The following is a 22,708-nucleotide window of genomic DNA, read 5'->3' as shown; positions in this document are numbered from 1 at the left end:
TCATTATGGGTACATTGGATCACAACATGTTTTAGGGTTTCCAATTGTTGGGTGTTATGACAAAATCTGCAAGTTCTTGTATTAATAATGATACCTTGTTGCCAATGTTGAATGCAAGAGTGTACAGCTGATTAAATTTAAACCTCATATACATTGAGCGAGCCTCTTCACACGGAAAAGACTACATACATCAATCTTGGGATCCTTTTTTTCTTGTAAATTGCGAATATGCTTGATATAATTGATATTGTTCATCTATGGTGTGCACACAATCACATTGATATCATTTTTATTTTTCGTATGCAGGCCAAGTGCAAAGATCAGATGACATGATGTTGCCCAAGATCTTATTTATTGGGCCTCATTACGACCCAGGCGGTAAGTTACCGCCTGGGCCGTGACTTTACCACCATGGCGTAAACTATGTTTACGCCATGGTGGTTGGCGGATTTACCGCCCCATTCCAACCTTGGCGGGGCGGTAAATCACCATTTTCCCTTCCCCATTCCCATTTTGCCCCATAGGGCATAATGGGAGTGGGGAAGGCGTTAATTACGCCACCGTAAATTACGGTGGCGTAATTAACTCCATGGTCCTTTAGCGCCATGGATTTTAACACCTGCTAAAAGCAGGTGTTAAAAGCTCCATGGCGCTAAGGGACCTCGTACTCAGGCGGTAAGGGTCGGCGCTGTTTACGCCGCCGTAAACCCCTTACCGCCTGAGTTGTAATGAGGCCCATTGTGTTTAGAAAGGGGACCATGGACGGGGGATTGGAAACTAAGAGCATCTTAGAAACCTCTTCTTAAAGTGAGTTTCTAGGTGGCTTAATAATCAGTGTGTATGTATTTAGTTGTCTCCATTGGAAACGGGCAGACAGGGAATACAATCCCAAATCATGGCATAGGCAAGAATTTGGCAATGAATTGACAAGTCCCAAAGTGTTTTTTCACATCTGTGCTTGAATTGAGTTGAGAAAGGTATCAATATCATGTAGGCACAGTATAGCTTCTGCCTTCATTGAATACAATTGAATAGCAGGATTCAATGAAAACTTGCAATTTTTTCTAAACACAATTTTTAGTTGGGATGTAAATGGTCCAGGTTTTTGCTGGAGTGAGCTGTGCCAGTTGGTTAGTGATGACACATCAGATAGATCATAGCCTAAATATCGTAAATCTGGCGTACTTACGATAGGTGATCAAGCTAAGGTCCAATTAAAGGGGAGAATCTTTTTTTCTGATTTCAAAGTGTTAGCCTGTATATTATGAAGGCGAGCGTATGTAGAAAATGCATTCAATTTATTTTGTAACCCATAGGGGGTCCTGTCAAAAAGTATAAGATTATCTGCGAAAGCTAACCAGTTCAATCGCAGATGACCTAAACTAATGGGATACGTGAGTTGATGTTACCAAATTGAGTCCATTTCACACAGATATAAATTAAAAAGAGTGGAAGCTAGATTGCATCCTTTCTTCACATCGGTTTGTGTGGGGCTCTCCTCAGTAAGGGCACCTGCCTGGTTAATACAAACTCTATAGCAAGTTTCCGAGTGGAGCATGGCAATCGTGTGGATGATAAATGCGGGAAATCCCAGAAAAGCCATTTCAGACCACAACAGATTTTATATAAGGCAATCAAAAGTGGAACTCTTATCCAAAGAGGCCATGAACACTGAGCCACCAGCCAGCTTCTTTGTCGCTTCCAGAACATTCAATAGCACTGTGACATTAAGGGCTGTGCCCAAGTGCTTACGAAACCCTGTTTGGAATTGGGACAAGGAATTGTGTTCTTGAATGAACCTATCCAGCTCCTGGAGTAGCAAGATGGTAAATACTTCATAAGATGCATCCATAAGAGCAGTTGTACGATAGTTTGCCGGTTCAGATGGATTCTCATTTTTATATATTGGTATAATTATGGATGTAAGCCAGGTGCGTGGGATACAATTGGTGTTAAAAAAAAATCTCAAACTTTACCTGAGAATGCCTGCCCAGAATGTTGCATCCGTTTTAATTACACAAGCCGGGGTGCCATCCGGACCAGAGGCCTTGGAGAAATTAAGTTTATTTATTGCCCAGATGATGTCCTCTACAGACCAGTGTGTGCGTGGCAAAGAAGATGTTTTCACTATTTGGAAAGTAGTCATAGAATGTGCTTTGGGAAGCTGAAGTACAGCATAACGTGCCATGTCTGCTGAAATCGAAGAGTTGATATTAACAGAGTTTTTGATAGTTTTGTCTTTAATCATATCCATGTGGACTTAACATTGTGCTTACACAAATGGCTATTCATCGCCCGATTATCAGCTATACGAAGATAATACTTCAGGGCTTTGATGGCGTTCTTATATGTCTGAAGAATACGCTTTGTATCGCTTATAAAATTCAGAGGTAAGAAGCGCTGCCTCATGAGGTCCCTTAATGTATATATTTTTTTTTCCAGCATGGGGTCTGGCATGGATTCACATGCTCATGAATATTCCCGTCAGGCTGGGAATCCTCGGTAAAAGAAAAAATCTGTTTGTTTTGTTTCTGAACTGTCTTTCTCCTACTAACCAATCACTGGTCTCTGGTTCATACTGCCCCCAGCCAATGACTGCCCTCTACCTAAGCCCCTCCTCAGGCAGCCATCTTCGGGTTTTTGCTACATGTTCAAGTGTTTGGAGTCCTTGTGTTTTAGCTCTCAAGCTTTTACTGCGTGTTGCGTTTTTCCAAAGAGTTTGCTCTTTATTTTTCAATCAAATCGAGCCTCAAGCTCCACCCTTTCATCTCCCGATTAACGGGACCCATTTCGGAAAATTATACGCCCCTCAAGGGCAATTTTTCATACAGTTTAACTTCTTGGAGGATTCCGGAAGATCTTTGACCCTGCGTGAACATGGCCCAGGACAAAGACTCGACACCCGTTGGATCCAAGCTGTTTAGGATGTGCCAGCATGTGGACTACAGAACGTCTTCAAGGAGGATGAACACTCCCGGTGCCTCTACTGCCTTCGCGCCGACAAGTTGCACTTGGAGGATCACTGTGCATTCTGCAAGAACACGTCCACCCGGACCATGAAGGACTGTCGTACACGACTTGCTAACTGGCTGGAGGCGAAGAGCCCAGCAGCAGGTGAGAAGAAGTAGTCCGAGTGGTCTTCTAAGACCTTTGAGGGTGCTCTGGCGACGGGGGCCCAACAGAAGGCAAGGCACCGGGAGCACCGTTGGTTCGGGCTCCTCGGCTGCCAGGCAGGGCGCGATGTCACCGACGCCGTCAACCACGAGCCAACGCTACAGCTCTGTGAAAAGTAAGTCGGACAACCCAGGTAAGTTTCGGGAGAAGCCCGGCAGGTCCAGACAGAGAAAGCCAAGGGGGAGCAAGGCGGTGACCCACCACAGTGAAGGCCTCAGACGCAGCCAAGGTCGTGAAGGCCCTGATTCACCCAGCTAAGGCCTCGATTGAGGGAGTCGTGGCTGCCCTGGCAAAGCCTGCGGAGGTGACACCAGTGGAGATGACTTGCAGGCCTCGTTTCCCTGCCGTCCCATAGGGCATCGTCTTTCCAACCTATCGAGAAGACCCCTGTGAAACCCTGGGATGAGAAAGAGGGGCGGGGGCAAGGTAGCCCTAACGGACTCAGATACCTCCTCTGAGGACGAGCTGTCTATCCTCAAGGCAACCCCGAACAAGAGGTTTGAGGAGAGGGCCCGCGGGAAGGATCCCGACGAGACAGACGTAGAGATCGAAGGTGGAGCCGATGAGGAACCAGAAACCACGCCGCTGCCATCGCTCCCGTCGCAACCGCCGACGGACAGGCAGGATGACATTTTGCTGGCACTGCTAACCCTGTGCACCGAGAGGAGGACGAGGCTATCCTTGCCTCCGGTGGACGACACAGCAGAGCCTGGACCGTCGGGGAGTCCTCCACCCAAGCGGAGGTTAGGCCATCCTCCCCACCTTTCCATCCTTCTCCTACACCTGCCCCTACACAGGGATGAGACGCAGACGACGGAGACGGACAACGGGGGTGACGACAGAATGGATCTCCCATCGCCGCCTCCCCGGGCTTCCCCTCCCGACGAAATTGGCTCCTTTCAAGCCATGATCGCCTGGGCATCAGAGCTTTTCCAGCTATGCCCCGAAGAGCAGAAGAAGGAGGGGTTCCTCTACCAATGACGGGAGGCCAATAGGAAGACCGTCCTCTCAGTCCTGTTACTGGACGACATCTGGGACGAAGGACTGTCCCTTCTGAAGAACCCGTTCACGGCCCATGCAAAGAGGGACCGGTACGAGAAGTAATACCGGGTCCCTGACTCCGCGTCTATGTGCCTCAGGGCACAGCCGTCCCCGGATTCAGTGGTCTCTGCGGCAGCCAAGAAGAAATCGGCTGGGCGACGGCATCAACTTCCACTTCTCCACTGGACGGCGAGGGGAAGAAGCTGGACGCCATGGGATGACGGGTCATCTCGTCGGCAGCAACGACCATCAAGGCGGCCAACGCCCTCGCGATCGTGGCCTGCTACGACAGGGAGCTGTGGTTTAAGATCGCTCCCCTCTTGGACTTCCTCCCAGACGACAAGAGGGCGGAAGCCCTTGAAATCCTGCAGCAGGGCAAGGCGGCGTCAGACCACACCATCACGGTCGCCACGGACATCGCCCACATAGTTTTCGCCAGATGGGCAATGGTGTTTGCCTTTGCCGGCGCGGTTTGGCTCAGGGCCACCGACTTCGGACTTGCAGACCAGGGTTCTGGACTTGCCATTTGATAGGAAAAACCTGTTCGGCAAAGCAGTGGAGACACCGAGACGGCCCCCCGGGCCTTGGGTTCTCCATCAGCGACGGCCGTCCTTTCGGACCTCCAAGGGTAAGTCTCAAGTTTCCTCCAAAGGATTCGGCGGCAGCTCCTTGACATACCGCCAGGCGGCCCACTCTTTGTCACAGGAATCCTACAGAGGCCGCTACAAGGTTGGTGGACGCTGTCATCGTCGCCAAGGGGCCCAAGGTCGCAAGGCCTCGGCGAAGCAAGACTGAACCGGCCGTGACGTCGGGCCATCGCCCAAGCACCCCGGTGGGAGGCCAGCTGGCGAACTTAGTCTACGTGTGGAAGTCCATCTCCATAGACCGTTGGGTGCTGGATGCCCTGGCCCACGGGCACACTCTGGGGTTCCAAAAGAGGTGTCTTCATTTTCCACCAGTGGCCAGGAAGGAAAACCAGGTTCCACAGCTGCTTCTGGAGGTAAGAGCAATGCTGAAGAAGGGCGCAATAGAACTCGTCCCAAAGAGGCTCTGGGGCTCCGGAGTATACTCACGGTACTTCCTTGTCCGAAAGACCGGCAGCTGGCGGCCCATTCTAGACCTCTGCCGCCTCAACAAATTCACAAAATCCCAGAAGTTCCGGATGGTCACCCTTCAGCACGTGCTGGGACAACTGGAGGAAGGCGACTTCCTGTCGTCGATGGACCTGGAGGATGCCTTCTTCCACATCCCCATACACAAAGGACATCGAAAGTTTCTGCGCTTCGTGGTCCAAGGGCAGCACTATCAGTTCATGGCACCGCCCTTCGATTTGAAGTTGGCACCAAGGGTCTTCACAAAGTGCCTGGCGCCGGTGGCGGCGCAGCTGCACCTGCAGGGAATCCACGTCTACCCCAATCTGGACGATTGGCTCATCTGAGTGAAGTCAAGAGAACTCACCGTCGACCACACAGCGAGGACTGTCCGCCTGCTAACGGAACTGGGGTTCTCGATAAACTTTGAAAAGTCCTGCTTGGTGTCATCGCAGGACGCCCTGTTCCTAGGAGCCAGACTCAACACGGTGCCATCGGAGGAGAGGATGAAGGCCATCCTGGGCAAGGTACAATGGCTGTTGACCACGGAGGTAGCCAGGACGAGGTCCATCAAGTCCCTGCTCAGAAGACGTTTTCATGCATCTACCTCGTGCGACTGTGCAGGTTGCGGATGCGACCGCTGCTGGAATTCCTCGATGCCTGCTGGGTACAAGTGATAGGAAGTTTCGAAGACCAGATCTCCTTCAACAAGACTTTCCAGCAGGCGATCCGATGGTGGGACACCGGCGCACATCTCGCGGCGGGCATGGACTTCCAGACCACAGCGCATCGGGGAATGGTGACGGCGGGCGCCTCCCTGGAGGGATGGGGCGTGCACACCAGAGATCTCCACGCACGAGGCCTTTGGCTCCCAGAGGAGAGGTCTTTACACATCAATGTCCTGGAGCTCTGGGCCGTGTTCTGGGCCCTCTGGTCCTTCGTCCCGTCCCTCAAGGGCAAAGTGGTACGGGTCTTCACTGACAACACCACCACGATGTTCTACATCCGGGAGCAGTGGGGGCACCAGATCCCCAGCTCTATCCAAGGAAGCGCAGGACCTGTGACACTGTACCGTCTCCCCGGGAATGTTCCGGGTACCCTTCCACCTGGCAGGAGTAAAGAACACCGTCGCCAACTCCCTCAGCAGGGAGCTGCGCTCGTGCCACGAGTGGGAGCTCCGGCAGGATCAAGTGGATCTCCTATTCTGACGATGGCGCAACCCCCAGAGATCTGTTTGCAACGGCGACGAACACAAAGTGCCGGAGGTTACCAGCAGGTTTCCCCAGCCGGGGAGCTTGGGCGATGCATTCTCCTTCCTCTGGGATGGCCTGTTCCTCTATGCGTTCCCACCGTTGCCATTGCTTCTGCGACTCATCAGACAACTCAGACGGTCCTGGTGTAGGATGATCCTTGTCGCAGCAGCGCGGGCGAGGCAGATCTGGTTCCCGGACCTTCTGGACAAGTCAGCACCAACCCCCCCCCCCACCTGTCAAGCTGCCGACGGATGCAGATCTTCTCGCCACGGAAGGAGGCGCGATCCTGCATCACGACCCAGGATCACTGAACCTGCAGGCCTGGCTCCTGCAGAGTTCGGAAACTACGATATCCCGGCAGACTGCAAGGAGGTACTTGCCAAGGCCAGGGCGTCTTCGACTCTTAAGTGCTACGGGCATAAATGGAAGAGGTTCTCTGTCTGGTGCCGTGCACAGAAGATCAACCCTCTACGGATTACGACCCCTCAAGTGCTGCCGTACTTGGTGTCGCTGGCCAAGGCAGGGCTGGCACATGCATCCATCAAAATTCATCTGCCGGCTATCTCCCACTACACCAGAACTCCGGGCGGTTGTCGCTGTGGTCGCACCGCCTGGTGAAGGAGTTCATGAAAGGACTGTTATGCTTGTTCCCGTCAGTGAAGGCTCCGGCCCCGGCGGGGGAGCTCAATGTGGTGCTGACCAGGCTCATGGGCCCTTCATTCGAGCCTTTGCATTCGGCGCCGCTGAAGTTCCTATCGTGGAAGACAGCGTTTCTTGTGGCCATCACCTCCGCATGACGAGTGGGAGAGATCCAGGCCCTCTCATGTAAACCTCCATATCTGACATTCCACAAGACAAGGGTAGTGCTGAGGACGTACCCCTCCTTCATGCCCAAGGTGCTGTCTGACTTCCAGCTCAACGAGCCCTTGGTGTTACCTGTTTTCTTCCCGTTGCCGTCGTCGCCGGCTGAGGAGACTTTGCAATCACTGGATGTGGCTAGAGCGCTGAAGTTCTACATGGACCACACAGAGTTTTCGGAAGACATCACAGCTGTTTGAACTTTGGCGGTGGGAACCAAGGGAAGGCCCTCTCCAAGGCTTCCATTTCCAGATGGCTGTCCGGCTGCATCATGCACTGTCATCGGTTGGCAAACCGACTGTTGCCTGGCCCTCCGAGAGCCCGTTCAACCAGAGCGATCGCTGCTACTACGGCGTTCCCGTCTGGTGTGCCCTTGCTGGACATCTGCAGGGCTGCTACGTGGAGGTCGACGCACACCTTCACAAGATTCTACTGCGTCGACCGGGATTCCTGGGAGGAGTCCAGAGTTGGCCATGCAGTGCTGCGTAGCCTGTTCGCTTGAAGATGAGCCTGGTGAGGCGGTAAGAGATGCTTAATGTTGAGTTGTCGAAATGCTTAATGTTGAGCCTTGCCACCTCCCGTGGTTGTGCATGTGTGTACTGCTATGTATTCTTGTATTCATGAGCATGTGAATCCATGCCAGACCCCATACTGGAGAAGGAACAAGTTACTTACCTGTAACTGTTGTTCTCCAGCATGGGTCTGGCATGGATTCACATGCAAACCCTCCCGCCTACCCCTCTGCAGCTCCTCTCTTGGTCTTACTGCCACTTTATGTGCTACCAAATCTGAAGATGGCTGCCTGAGGAGGGCCCATTGGCTGGGGGCAGTATGACCCAGAGACCAGTGATTGGTTATTAGGAGAAAGACAGTTCAGAAACAAAACTGATTTCTTCTTTTACCGAGGATTCCCAGCCTGGCGACGGGGAATATTCATGAGCATGTGAATCCATGCCAGACCCATGCTGGAGAACAACAGTTACCGGTAAGTAACTTGTTGCTTATGCCGCTTTAATTTGGCAACTTCCTAATGATACTTATGATTATGCTGATGATGGCACACTTTGTCCTGTTTCGCCCGTTGAATAAGCTGTGGGCGAGCGATAATCACTATGCTCTTCAATGCATCTGATATCATTAGCAGTATATGACGCCATTCATTGAACATTACAGTATCTTTGAGGTTGGAGATGAGACATCTGCATAGTTTGTTGGTCCAGTGAACAGACAAGCGGCCGATCTATTTCAACAAAAGGCTCGTAAACCAAACACTGTTATTTCGACAAGTGGAGGAGATTTGTAATTTGGTGTACGTCTAAACAAATAAACCCCATAGAATGTACTCCATCCCACATTCTAAACTATATGCGCCACTTTTTAGACTCGGTGTTAGTATTCAACTCCATAAAGGTCCATCTGGCGGCTTTATCAGCGTACACCACCTCTCAGAGTAAGGTATGATGGTGTAAAATTCCAGTCATTAAGGCATTCATGTAGGGGGTTAAGATACTCCACCCTACAATTTCTAACCCACCACCAGGCTGGGAACTCAATGTTGTACTCGTTAAGCTCATGGGGTCCCCATTCGCGCCTATGCACAAGTCAAGTCTTAAACACCTGACATACAAGACTGCCTTCTTAGTGGCTATAACTTCCATAATAAGAGTTAGTAAATTGCAAGCATTGCCAGTGCAGGACCCTTTTTTATCATTCATAAAGACAGATACACATCCGAGGTTCTCTCCTAAATGAATTTCCAAATTCCATGTGAACCAATCCATTGAGCTACCGGCTTTCTTTCAGAATCCAACCAGCTCAGCTGAGGTAAAACATCACACACTGGATGAGAGGAGGGCGGTCCTTTACTACGTGAACAACACCAGACCGCTTAGGAAAGCAGACCAATTGTTGGTCTCCATAGCAGATGCATACAACTAGGCTATTCATTATCAAACAAAACACTGCCTTTCACACCACAAGCTCACGCCGCAAGGAGCACAGGCACTACTCTGGCTTTTATTGCAAATGTCCTCTTAGACAGCATTTGCAAAGCAGCTAAATGTAGCTCAGTATACACTTTCACTCAGCACTACTGCATTGACACCCATTCCAAAGCAGATACACAAGTGTGACAAGTGGTTCTGAAACATCTATTTGCCACTGCTCCTTCTCACAACCCACCACCTTCTAACACTGCTCGCGAATCTATTCATAGCATGTGATCGAAGCAGATTCCACAAGCCTCACAAGGGATACATTACTCACCGTAATCGTATTTCTGATGGTTGTATCTGCTTAGATTCACATGCGGCTACCCTTCCTCCCCTGAGAGAAGGTGCATAGTTGTTATATGAGCTTCTCTGATATTTATCTGCTTGGATACAACTGTACTCACGATATACTTCATGCTACCTCATGTCGGAAACAAACAATCTGAGGTACCTTAACGCATGAAGGACCATGGATACAGTGGACGTCACACTAGGGATAGTATTACTGGCACGCCCTGTCGACAGTCCCTTTATCGAGTTTCGACAACAACTGCAAAACTCTGCATCTTCCACTAGATGTCGGCTCTGCATAGCATGAGAATCTAAGCAGATACAAGCATCAGAAATACGATTATGGTGAGTAATGTATCCCATATAGGAGCAAATGATCTATCGACGATTCCACAAAATACTATAGCAGAGCTGGACCCAGAAAAAGAAAGGCTTTTCCAGTGTGTTGCAGCTGAAAAGCAATTGAATAACTGAGGTGAATCAAAGAAAGGCATGGCTGGATCAGCACCAAGAAGTCAATGCCGCTCTGGGCCTGAATGATCAGACAGTTACAAACGTGTGAAAAGAACAAACTCCTGTTCAGAAGGGAGGCGCGGGAACAATAAAGACATCAGAGGTTCATTAAATAATAGTTTTTTAAATGCAGCAGAACTCTAAATCATGCTCGTCACATCGATGAGTGAAAATAGATAATCATGACGTGCTACACCAACTCCAGGAGAAAGAGTATGCTATACTCCCTTGTATTTTCCAGAGCAAGGAACATTTCCAAGGCCAAGTTCAAAGCCTTAATTGACGAGTAGACTGCAAGGGTGATGATAAATGACATGCTAATTAGTGGGAAGCTTTGGTCAAGACCAACCCACCAGCACCTGGAAGCCATCCTGCCTGCTTACTGGTGTATATGGAAAAGTACAGTGGTGTACGAGAGTGCCAACCAATTATAGAGGGCTACGTGATAGAGAGCCCTATAGTTTGTTACCAATGGGAAGTTGTGTATTTGATGACGTTCATAGTGACCTGAATGAGGGGAGGGCTTAGTTGCCCCACCTGATGTTGGAGACACAATCACTTTCCCAGACAAGTATGGAATGTATACCAAGATGTTCCCTTTTAACTAATCACTTTCCGAAGTAGGTTTTTGTAGTTTGCCACTTAGGAAGATGTCAATGATGACAAGATTTTACTATAAAACCTGCCTTTTTATGAAACTTGCTGAGTGAGAAGATCGAGAGAATCCAACGATGTTTGTCATTGCTAATAAAACAGATGTGATTTGCCAACATCCTGAGTTAGTTTGATTATTGATGTTTGAGTATCTCCTGCATCCCCATCACTTTCTCTACAGTTCATAGCTCAAAGGCTTTCGACTGTATGGGGATTTTGCTGGTCCTCCTCTGACTGCTTTGACCTATCTTGGCTGCTCTCGTATGGCCTTCTGGTATCTGTAGTTTCATCAATCGAGTAATCACCACGAGCCTGCACACACATGGTGCCTGACTCTGTTCTGCTGATCCACCCCCCCTCCCACCTCCACAGTTCATATATTTTTTTTGTTTGCTCAAAGTTCAATTATCCACTTGCTATTTTCGTTCAACACAGTTCGGTTTCTTTATCAGCTCTTCCTTCGACTCGCCCATTGTGGTTAACAGCTTTGCTTTGTTGTCTGTAGAATCAAGGCCGGTACCATTGGGCCATGTATCTCTCCCCGGCTTGTCTGTCAGCGGAGGAGGCACCCGGGTACCGTGGACAACTAGTTCTATACACGTAGGCTATTGTTCCTGGCCTTACGTTTCCTTTTGAGGCTTCACAGGTTTCTATCTATAAGGGCAAGGTCACTTCTCCTCCTGGTCTCCCCTCGACTCTGCCGTCCTTCGCCTCCTCTTCAACTGCAGTGCTGAGTCAGCTCTCACATCGTGCGGTCTGCCATGCCCTTCCTGTGCTGTCGTGCTGCACCTTTTATCCCTGTGGGGAAGGAAGGGAAATGGCCGTCAAGTGTGTGCGAATTGACTGAATTTCACTGACCCTTGCATTGGGACATGTATGTAAACAGCTCTGGTGTTATTAGTCTGTTGTCTTTCGTGCTTTGTGAAAGTGTTTAAGAAAAGGGGCCGGGGGGGGTAAAGAGGTTGAATATCCTATATAGTAGGATGGGGAAGAGAATTTGGCAGAAGGGGAATACCTTGTCTCACCAGTCGGTGTTCCCGTTCCACTCCCAGAGGACTCCCCATCCAGATAATCCTCCCACACTAATCCACCCCCAGGAACTGGATCTGTCTGTTCCTGTCAGAGCCTGGCTGGGCCTCTGGCCCCACAATCACACATCTACAGCCAAAGTTGCTCCTTCATGTTGGATAGCCCATCCATGCACCCCTGGACTGTTACATCCCTCCATTTGCCATCACGTGAGTACTGACTGTTGCTTGGTGGCTGCTTCGCCTCTACTCGATTCACTCCCTCTGCCTCTCCAGACACTCACATTGCAGATGTCCCCTGTGCTATGGCGAAACCACACTCTGCTTTCACTCCCTGAGTTCCTTTTCACTCACCCCAATGCTTTCTTTCTGTGCTTCTGTTCTTGTGTCATCCAGCATTGTAGCGTAAAAATCAAATGTAGGTATGCTTTCATCCAGCATTGTATTTGTCTGTACCGTAAAAATCGATTTTAGGTGTGCCTTCATCCTGCATGGTGTTGTACTCCTAACACCCAGTTGGCCAGCTGTGTATCTGGTTCAGAACTGTGTGTTGCAGCATACACACCCCCAGTACCCCCTTCTTGCTTTCTCTCCGCTTCTCACTTCCTCCTCTCGCTCCATGATGGCACTCTCAATCTCCCCCAATCTACTCCAACTATACACCATTGCCTATCTTCCCTCTTTCACCAAGTTGGGATGGAAAATGCAGAAAAAGATATCTTTGCTGCAAACCCTGGCCTCCCAATTGCAGACTCCTATGTCCGTGCATCCTCAAGAGAAATCCTCACTGACATCCTCTTCTTTATCCCATCCCCTGACCTTTTGGACACCTCACCTCACTGCTACTCTCCCACCTTACTCTTCCACATCTATTAATGGTGGCACCAAGTGGGAAGGCCTCCTTACAGGCTTCTTCTCATCTCGCTGCTGTATCAGGTTATACCTCACAGGCAGAGTCCTGGTTGAAGGCCCTCGGGCCAACCTCTTTCTCTTTGACCGGATCCTGCCATCTCTCGTCAATTTCCTTCCTTTCCCTGCCTCTCTCCCTTGTACTGCTCCACTCTGCTCCACCACTGCTGACGGGAGCCCCACGCCCCTACACTCTGAATCAAACCTTCCAAGGCAGCTTTTGTCTCCACCTGGCGACCCTCAACTCATGCTGAGCCATCAAACACACTGCTGACATCTGCCTTTGCCTTAAAGACACTGAGCTTGAAGCAGGGAACTAATAATCGAAAAAGGAAGATTACAATCTTGCAAACTCCACATCTGAGAAGAAGGATCTGAACCAGTGATTCTGATGCAATTTGAAGGACAAACAACACAGGAAAGAATAATTCTATTGAGTAATTGGGGGAACTACAGAATTACGCAACGACAATAGATCAGAATTTGGTTTGGCGACCTTAAGGAACTCTGAAGTTCTCGCTATTACTGGAAGAGTACTTGGCATATATAATTTTTTGGGAAACCAATTGATGGAACAAGTGGCCTTGAGAATGACCATTGGTCGAAACACGTGTCGGCTGTGTTAGATCTCACCATTAAAGTATTACACCTCATCCAGGGAGCCCTTTTTAATAATTTGATGTTTATGGTCTAAGCGCATGTTGTCAGCATACACCTTTGCACTGACCTTGACATACTTGCACTCACTGAATCTTGGTTCAATACCAGCTCTTACTTCCTTTGACTCACTCCTACCCGACGTCTTTAAGATCACCTCAAAGCCTTGATGCTGGCGGCGGGGTTGCCCTAAACTTCCCAGAGTGGATTCCTTCTTCCATCCTACCCACTCAGGCCTAATTGTCCTTTAAGAGACTTGCATGCAAATTGGTAATCTCTCTTCCACCACCTTGACCATTGCTACCATCTACCGACCCCCAGGCACTTCTTGTCTGTTAATCTGAGTGGGCGGACGTCAGTTATAGTTCCTCCCTACTCTCTACCACCTCCAACCTGCTACTACTAGGTGACTTCAACTTCCACCTAGACTCCCCTTGCACAGCAACCACCCTCTTCACTGACCTCTGCTCCTCCCTATCCTTTATTCTTCCCTCTGGCCCTAGCCATTCTGCTGGGCACATGCTCAGAGCCATCATCCACTCTAACCTCACTCTCTCTACTCCCCTAGTCATCCCTCTCTCCTGTTCAGACCACTCTCTCCTCACCACTCATCTGGGTCCCTATGGCTCCTTGACAACGTCCCATAAATGGCTGCCAACCTCATTCACGAACATCCGTCCGATGAAATGAATGTCAGCTGCTGCCTTCTCTTCCACCTTAATTCCCTTTTGCTCACCCAACACACAATACCACTGATTTTGCACTCAGCAACCTCTATCTCTCCATTTCCAACACCCTTGACATCCTCTTGATATCCTTGCCCCAGTCATGAGGATCCACCTGAAACCTGCCTCCAAGCGTAATACCTGTACGAAACTGAACTTGCAAACCAAAAACGTAAGTGCAGGGCTGCTGAACGGAAGTGGCACACTTCAGGCTCACCCTCTGACAAACTGGTCTGCCGACTGATCTAGTGACACTACATACTGCATCCGTGCCAGAAAAAGAGCCCACATTCAGGCACGAGTATCCAATGCATCCAACAAGACGGCCGAACCCTTCAAAATCTGCAGGGAGCTTGCCAACCCGTCCGCATTATCTTCTGCCCCTACTCTTTCACAGGCCCTTTGCAATGCACTTGCCTCTCACTTCATTTCCAAAACCCAGGACCTACTGAACCGAATTGTCACACACTCCTCCAACCCTTCCCTCCATCCTCTTCTCCCCTTATCACTGATCTTCCTCCTTTGCTCCTGTCTCTCATGAAGAAGTCACCAGAGTTGTCAACTCCATGAAAGTCTCTTCCGAACAGGTTGCCCCATGCTCTTCCAGAACCATCAAGGACAACCTCTTCTCTCTCACACCTGCTTTTGCTGATCTCTACAACCACTCCTTTGCTACTGGTTCTTTTCCATCGTCTCTCACGCACTCCCTTGCACGCCCTCTCCTTAAAAAAAACCTCTGCAGACCCTTCCTGCCCAGCCCACTACCGGCCCATTTCCCATCACCCTCTTCCTGGGAAACTGCTCGAAGTTGGCTCTCCCCCTAGTCAACTCTCATATCGAACTTGTTGGCGGTCTATACAACCACCAATCTGGATTCGGAGCATCCAGAGGCACGGAAACTGCTCTTCTGAACACCTGTGAAAAACTGCTTGCATCCCTTGACTCCAACTCCCCTACTCTCTTCATCCTCCTTGATCTCTCTTCTGCGTTTGACGCAGTGAACCATTACATCCTCATAAAAAGGCTCCATGATACCCTTGGTATCTAGGAGGGGGCACTCGACTGGCTTACCTCCTTCCTAACTGACCGTTCCTCCAAAACCATTCTGTGCCCTTTCTCCTCCCCTACTTCCTCCTCCACCTGTGGCATCCCCCAGAGCTCCATTCTTTCACCCTGGCTCTTTAACAAATACCTTTCTCTGCTGGCATGCCCAATTTCCTCCTCCTCCCCCAACTTCTAGTGCTACGCTGACGGCACACAACACTTCAAACGTCTTACTGATGCCCTTACACCTTCTTTCATCCCTGACTGCCTCTCTGCCATCCAGGCCTGGTGCACTGTTAATGACCTCTGCCTCAATGTAAGCACAACAGAGATTCACCCTATTGAGTCACCTGCACCCTACTTCTTCCATTCACTCTGGCCTTCCTCTGAAGCCAGGAATCTCATTAATCTTCGATTCCTCCCTTTGCTTCATCCCTCATATTCAGGACATTGAGAAGTCCCACTTTCAGCTCTTGCTTCTCAAAGGAACTCTACCCTTCCTCACCTTCCCCCAGAGACTCAATGTTACCCCATGCTCTGGTTCTCTCCAGGCTAGACTATTGCAATATCTTCCTCCTTAACCTTCCTTCGTCCACCCTGCAATCCCCTCCAGCTAACCCAGATTAGGGCAGCAAGGCTTATCCTTGGCCCCAAGGCCAGAGACTGCATCTCTCCTGCCCTACAAAGCCTTCACTGGCTCCCGGTCTCAACACAGATTAAATTCAAATCCCTCCATCATCGACAAGGCTATCTGGGGCACTGGGGACCACTCTATCGTCAATGCTTCCTTACCAAATACTCCCTCTCTAGACTCCTGCATTCCTCTGGCACCAACTCCTTGCGTGTGAAGCGGTTTGCTAAACAGAGAGCTAGTGGTCGGTCACTTTCCTCTGTGGGCTCCCTCATGTGGAATAGCCCCCCTCTGCGTCTTGAGGACCTCCTTAAATTCTAAAAAGCCTCAAGACTTTTCTCTTTACCTCTTCCTTCTCTCTTCCTGCTAATCATACAGTAGCTGCACTGATGTGCAGGGATTTTATGTACCCTCAGTGCCCTGACCCTCACATATCTCATCCCAGCCGCTGTCTATTTACTGCACTTAGGTTCATCCTCCCCACTGGAGTTTGCACTTACATTCCTCTTATTGGCACTTGTTAGGCAGAAACCTGTGCAGTTCCCTCTGGGACCACTGCAAAAGATTTAAGACTACAGGTGTTTGGCAGTAAACCCACTTGGTAGCAGTCTGTACCACACAGATTCACTTGGTAGCTGTGGCTGAGCAGTCAGACTTCCCTCAAGAAGAGTTAGGCAGTATACAGAGTATTCACAATAGGCCAAGAGAACACAATAGAACAAGTAAACGCTGACCAGGGCTTGATGTAAAAGAGTTATAATTACTTATTTAAAACCACATCTAGAAAAACAGACAGGCACTAATAGTAAGCAATTCAAAAACACGGTCACTAAAAGATATACACTCCCTTAAAAGAATATTAGACAAGTCGTAAGTAAAGCCCCACTTATTTTCAGACAGCGATGAGCGCTTAACGTAGATGGCACTCTAATAGTTCGTTTTTAAAAGGGAGAGAAAAGCAGAGAATGAGTTGAAACAGATCCCAACACTTTTATAAGAACATAACAAGAGAGGAAAGCAAAGTAAAACCGTGAAGTTAGGGTTCAATAGGCCGGATGCACTTTAAGAGGATCAAACTAAATGTGTCCAAGGTCACACGGGTGCAGTGCACAAAAGTCTTGTAACGGTTCAAAAAGGAGTTGGACCAAAGAAAGGGACCAGTTGGAGGGTCAAGGCGGTCAGCCCAGTCCAGAAGGTTAAGGAGTTATTATAACCTTGTGGCAATATTTAGAAAGGGAGGCCTGGCGGACACGGTACCTTAAAGTGGTGAGAACACTCCAGCGGGGGCAGTTGTTCCTGGCAGCGGATGCAAGTCGGTGCTTCGTCCGGGGGAAGAGAGGATCTCGTCGTGGAGGAAGACAGGAGTCTGTTGCACTGCCAGGGAAGAAACCAGCCGCTGGGTTTCTCAGGTACAAGGAGCGGTCCGTTGATTCGCGGTTCAGTGGTGAGTGGCTATCCGGCCGCCGGGGTGCTTGGCACGGGCAGTTTGACCACAAACCGGTCTGGTGTGCGAAGAAAGAAAGGTAAACTGGTTGTGCCCACCAGTCAGGGGAAGAAGCCTCTCCAGCCGGGAGATCTTCTCTGTCGTCGGGAAGTGGTGAGTCGGTTCCGCAGGGCTCCACCGGTGGTGTCGTCGTGGTAGGTCGGCTTAGCTTCTCCCTCGTCGGATTCTCAGGTCCTGTGGCGACTTCTGAAGTTCCAGTCCCCAAAGCCCTGCTTTTATGCAGCATACCCCCATTCACTCAGCCTAGCTGTCACTCAAACATGCTAAGTGGTGAGCCGACCGGCTCACCACTTGGGCCAATCACACAAGAGTGCGACTTGAGTTACCAAGGTAACTCAGTCCAGGGTGCCTAAACCCCCTCCCACACCCCCTGTGGTACCCAGACAGAGTGGCACCACTTTTGGAGGCTTCTGTGGAGAAGCCCGCCAAAAAGTGTAACAAAGGGCTCGACTTGGGTTGGAGTCACAGAAGAGAACACCAACGCCATTTTAGAATCAAGTCTTGGCAAAAAATACCAACCGGAGAATTAATATTAATTAAATAAACCGGCGGTATGTTCGAGGCTATGAGAATTAAATAATTAAAGTTGGTAGCATCGAACAATGGGAAAATCCCATAGGGAAATATTTGCGGTCGAATAAAGTAGTTTCCACTGCCACCAGCCAAAACTCGATCAGGGGGGACGGAGACGTGCCCCCTCGACTAACAGACCCCGGGGCAATCGAATTGCCCCGACCAGTACGTCCACAATATGATGGTTTGTACTGGTTTCTGTTAATAATTTTGGACTAGTAAAGCCAGTGGTGACTTTACATGCCCTGGGAGACAGTAGTCAGTCCCAGGGTATGGAGTCTATGGTGGGGTGTCACTATGACACCCCTGTGTTACTGCACGGAGGGTGCTGTGTAACGCACATAGGAAAACACATGAGACCCTATGGAGTAAAGGACCCCATAGCCCATAAAACACATTACCAATCAAAGGAATACCATAAATCATGTCCAAGAGTGGGAAAAAAAGTCTCACTCTTGGCAGGAGGAAAAAGAACAAACTCCAGAAATCCAGCAAAGCTGCTGGGGGCTCACTAGGTTAGGAAATTCAGCCTAAAGAGAGAATTCTCCCTAACAGCACTTCACCCTGATCACTTCTCCATGGGCACCACAGCACCGCTCCCTTACCCCCCACCCCTCTGCACTTGCACGTTCTGAACACTCAAAAGTCATAGTAGGTTGGATTCCCCTCCCTATTCTCATTATTTGTTTGTACTATTAATTCAATTATTTATCTTATTTTAATTCATTGTCTCCCTTCCCCTTTCCCCGCCCTGTTGCTCTGTGGGTGCTTTGAAACAGTTGCTGCTAATTGTATAAGTGCCTTATAAAAGACCAATAAATCCAATAGCAATGGCAGTGTCCTGGCCACTTGGATGACGGATCCCTGGGGATTAGATTGGGAGACACCTTCAGGTTTCTCACAGTACTTAGCAATGATTTACAGAATGCAATAACACGAGTGTAGTATTGTATGCCCGCTTATATCACATATACTTAAAATGTGATAGCCATGTCTTGTCAAGACATCTTGACAGATGAATGTTAGTTTTGGTATTTGAAATCTGGATTTATTAGCTGTTTAATTTGTAATGTTTGCAATGTTTGAGACTGCATTTTATTGATGTAGTTTAACAAGCCAAATATTTTCTAAAATATTTGCTTTCATTTGGTTGAAGCTTTCATCTGGTTAAACCTTGCATCATGTTACATATCTGGAGTTGGGTAATCCGAGCAGGGTTTATTTGATTTTCACAAATGCATATAATTGTGCAATAGCAGTTTTGCTTTCTAGGTTGTAGGGCACACAAGAAAAATATTAAAATTTTTGTGAAACGGCAACCACCTACCAAGAAGAGTTGTGGACATTTTCATTGACATAGTAACGCAATTGTTTTATACAAAATCAAGCAATGGGCCTCATAAATTTGACGGTATACGTTAAAAGTGGCAGCAACGGAATTACCACTTTTACTGCACTGCCGAATAAGGAGTGGCCACTAATTCCACTGGTGGAATTCGCCCTGGCACAATTACCACCAAGAGTGAAAATGGTATTTCCACCGTATTACAAATAAAAAAAAAAACTGCCAAAAATGGGCAGTAATTCTGCCCAAAACACAGTGCAGTTACCTCCACCCAAAAGATGGAGGTACATTCATCTAGGTGATGGAAACAAGTCACATCCAATCCACTCTGAAAGACTACAAAAGACCTGCCCCCGACTGAAACACATTTCCCAACACCATGCTGTTGTAAACTGGGACATGCAGCTCCTCCTGCTCCAAATTGAACTGCAGAGGCAGGAACAGCAGCACAGGGAGCACAGAGGAGGAGGAAACGTCATGCAAGGCGAGGGCACATTCCCCAGGTCGGGCCCTCACCCTGGATATTAACGGAAATTTCGGCAATTACCCTGTACCGGCTAAACAAGGAGAAAGGAGACCATCCTAGAGCTACTCGCCCTGATCCATGACGACATACAGAACAAAATTAACATCAGAACTTCATTACCCCCGCTGCTGAAACTAGTGTCAGTCCTGCATTTCCTTCCAACTGGCACCTTCCAGCACACTGTGGGCATGCTGCAAGGAAAGTCCCAGCCCACATTTTCATATGCGCTTGCGCAGGTGCTGGAAGCACTCCTCTGACATGCCTCCTTTCACATCTCCCTGCCCGCCACAGATACATGCACAGTCACATTTTTATGCAGCAGCCCACATGCCTAATGTAATTGCAGCTCAGGACTGCACCTGTGTGGCTTTGGTCGACCCCCAGGCATCGGAAGAGGTATCATTCCCTAAATGTGAAGGTCACCTGCGATGCTGACCTTGTGATCACACACTGGTTCCACACACGATGCCATGGTCCTGCGGGAAAGCACACTGCCTGCAAACATGGAGAGCCACAGAGGCCAACGGACATGGATACTGGGTGAGTACAAGTGACATCACACAAACTGATCTCGCGGCACCATTGAAATGCCATGTGAAAGTGGGGTGGGGGCATTACCACAACTGCCCTATCAAGGTGCTCTACATGCAGGATCTGCCTGCACATGACGACCACCAACCAACAGTACTAGGACATGCAGGACAATGCAGTAGTATGTTGGAGATGCATTGCCACAACAGGCAAGTACCACACACAGGACTGCAGGAACCATAATGCAATTGCACACATCCCTACACCTCAAATGTCACAGTTCAACACTGCACGAAGACAATGCAACACTGGCAGAGAGCAATGCCATGTACTTAATTGACAGTGTATGTCCAGCCATAATGGAAGGAACTCCGACACTACAAACCTACGCAAGTACAACTCATCAGCCATCACGGCATATGCATGGTAGCAATGCACTTGTCCAACACATGCAACATGCATTCTCATGCCATTCAGACCATGAAAGCGAGGAGTGCTTGCTGTGAGTTGTGTGAATGGTGTAACACAACAGTGCATATGTTCCCCCATAGTTAATGAATCTACATTCAAGTACTGCAATGGCAAATCATGTTGTATGACAATTCATGAAAAATGCATGCACAGAGCGACCGTCAACATGCCCTTTTAATAGGCAATACATCCACAACGCACTGTGACTGATACCTGTGGCCTTTGCCCTTGCAGGTGACTCTAGATGCACCCAAGCTACTATGGCTAATGACACATGTGCGCAATTCACTTATGCCACAGTAGGTGGCCTACAATGAGCCCGACGTCAGGACTAGGCTGTGCATAGACTGAACCTTTGGCCTGCTGAAGGGTGGTTTTTGGTGTCTACACTCGACCGGAGAGGCGTTGATGTACATGCCATAGAAGGTTGGACAAATATTTCTTGCCTGTGCCATGCTGCACTACATCTGCCTCATGCGAAATGTCCCCCTGTCGGTGACGAACACATTCCACCCCTAGAAGACAATGGCCCACTACTTGCAGATGCAGTGCTGCCACACAGTGAGCAGAAGGAGGGAAGGGATGGTCGACTGGTGCAGCAAGCGCTAATAGACAATTATTTTTCATCACATCATCATCACATGGTGCTTATCTTTATATATAGCCATCTATTGAATAAATCACATCCACATAATAAGAGAAGTCCTAGCATTGCTTCAAGTGAACATGGATTTAATGCTTAAGTGTGACGGAAGACCTCCCAAACACACCCTCCACGCCAACCGCCATTTCCCCAAAACCCATCATCAACATACCCTTTCCATTCCCTCCCAAACACTCATACCCTCCCACCTCCCCCGTGCCTGGTGAAGAAAGGTGCAATGCAGTGTCGATCCTTTTCTTTGCCTCTTCCTCTTGCCAGACAGTGCTGGATGCGACCGGGCCACATTCATCATAGAGCGGCACCAGGAGCTGCCCGCTGCAGATCCCTCCGTGGGGGTTACTGTGGTGGACTGGTCAGATTCTGCCCCCAAAATGTGCTGGAGGGTCAGGAGCATGCTGGCCTGCATTGACTTACCTCTCTGACCCTCTGTCCCACCACGGTCAGGGAAGCGTTTGCCACTGATGATTGTCATCACTCCCAGTCCAAGGGCCTCACAATCCTGCATGAGGCGCCCTGGACCGTGTCACAGATTGCCTGCAGGTGCTGGACTTAAGTGTATGCAAGTGTCTCAATGGGTATCGGGTAAAATCCCCACCAATAATATCGCCATATATATGGTCGTGGGGTAAGGAAATAGGCGATATTATTAGTGGGAATCATTTATGGGGTTATTAGGACCAGGAGTTGCAGGGGTGTCCCCCACAGGTTCCATGGCTTAATATCACTGCAAAAATATGGTAATATTTTTGTATGGGGATATTTTTACGGGGATATTAACACATGGAACCTCTCCATGTTCGCCTGTCGCCGCTCCATTGTGTCCAGTCTCCTCCATATTGCCTCGGGAATGCTGTGCAATAGGTGGTGGGCTATGGCGAGGGCTGGGGCTGAAGCAGGGGGACCTGAAATCCCTGTCACCTCCACGTCTATCGGTGTCACCCTCCGATTCCAGGTCACGCTTGATCATCTGGCTCGGATGACAAAGGGGTGTCTTGGGCCAGATAGGTGAGTGCAGGTGCAGCGTGAGGTGTGCAGGTGGCAGCATTTGGCTCCCCTGACAGGACCACAGGGGTTGGCTGTGGAGTGGCAGTTGCAGCTGGCATGACCTTGTTGCGGCTGCTGGCCCAGATACAGCCTTTTTCTGGCCAGATGTTTTTCGGTGCCTAGAGCTATAGAACTCTTCGACATGGGCCAATACTTCACCAGCTCTTTCTCACTGAACATTTGTTTCCTG

At 49.2% G+C, this 22,708-nt stretch overlaps 1 protein-coding gene across 9 annotated transcripts in view; it reads left to right on the top strand.

Moving 5' to 3' along the window:
• DLG5 (discs large MAGUK scaffold protein 5) overlaps nucleotides 1-22,708 on the top strand; it is a 1,559,980-nt gene that overhangs the window by 604,581 nt on the left and 932,691 nt on the right. The gene's annotated exons all lie outside the window — the stretch shown is intronic.

The sequence above is a fragment of the Ambystoma mexicanum genome, chromosome 8 (genome assembly GCF_040938575.1).
Source record: "Ambystoma mexicanum isolate Mex_15411 chromosome 8, UKY_AmexF1_1, whole genome shotgun sequence".
In the NCBI taxonomy this organism is placed as follows: Eukaryota; Metazoa; Chordata; class Amphibia; order Caudata; family Ambystomatidae; genus Ambystoma; species Ambystoma mexicanum.
This window is presented reverse-complemented; position numbering and strand designations above follow the sequence as displayed.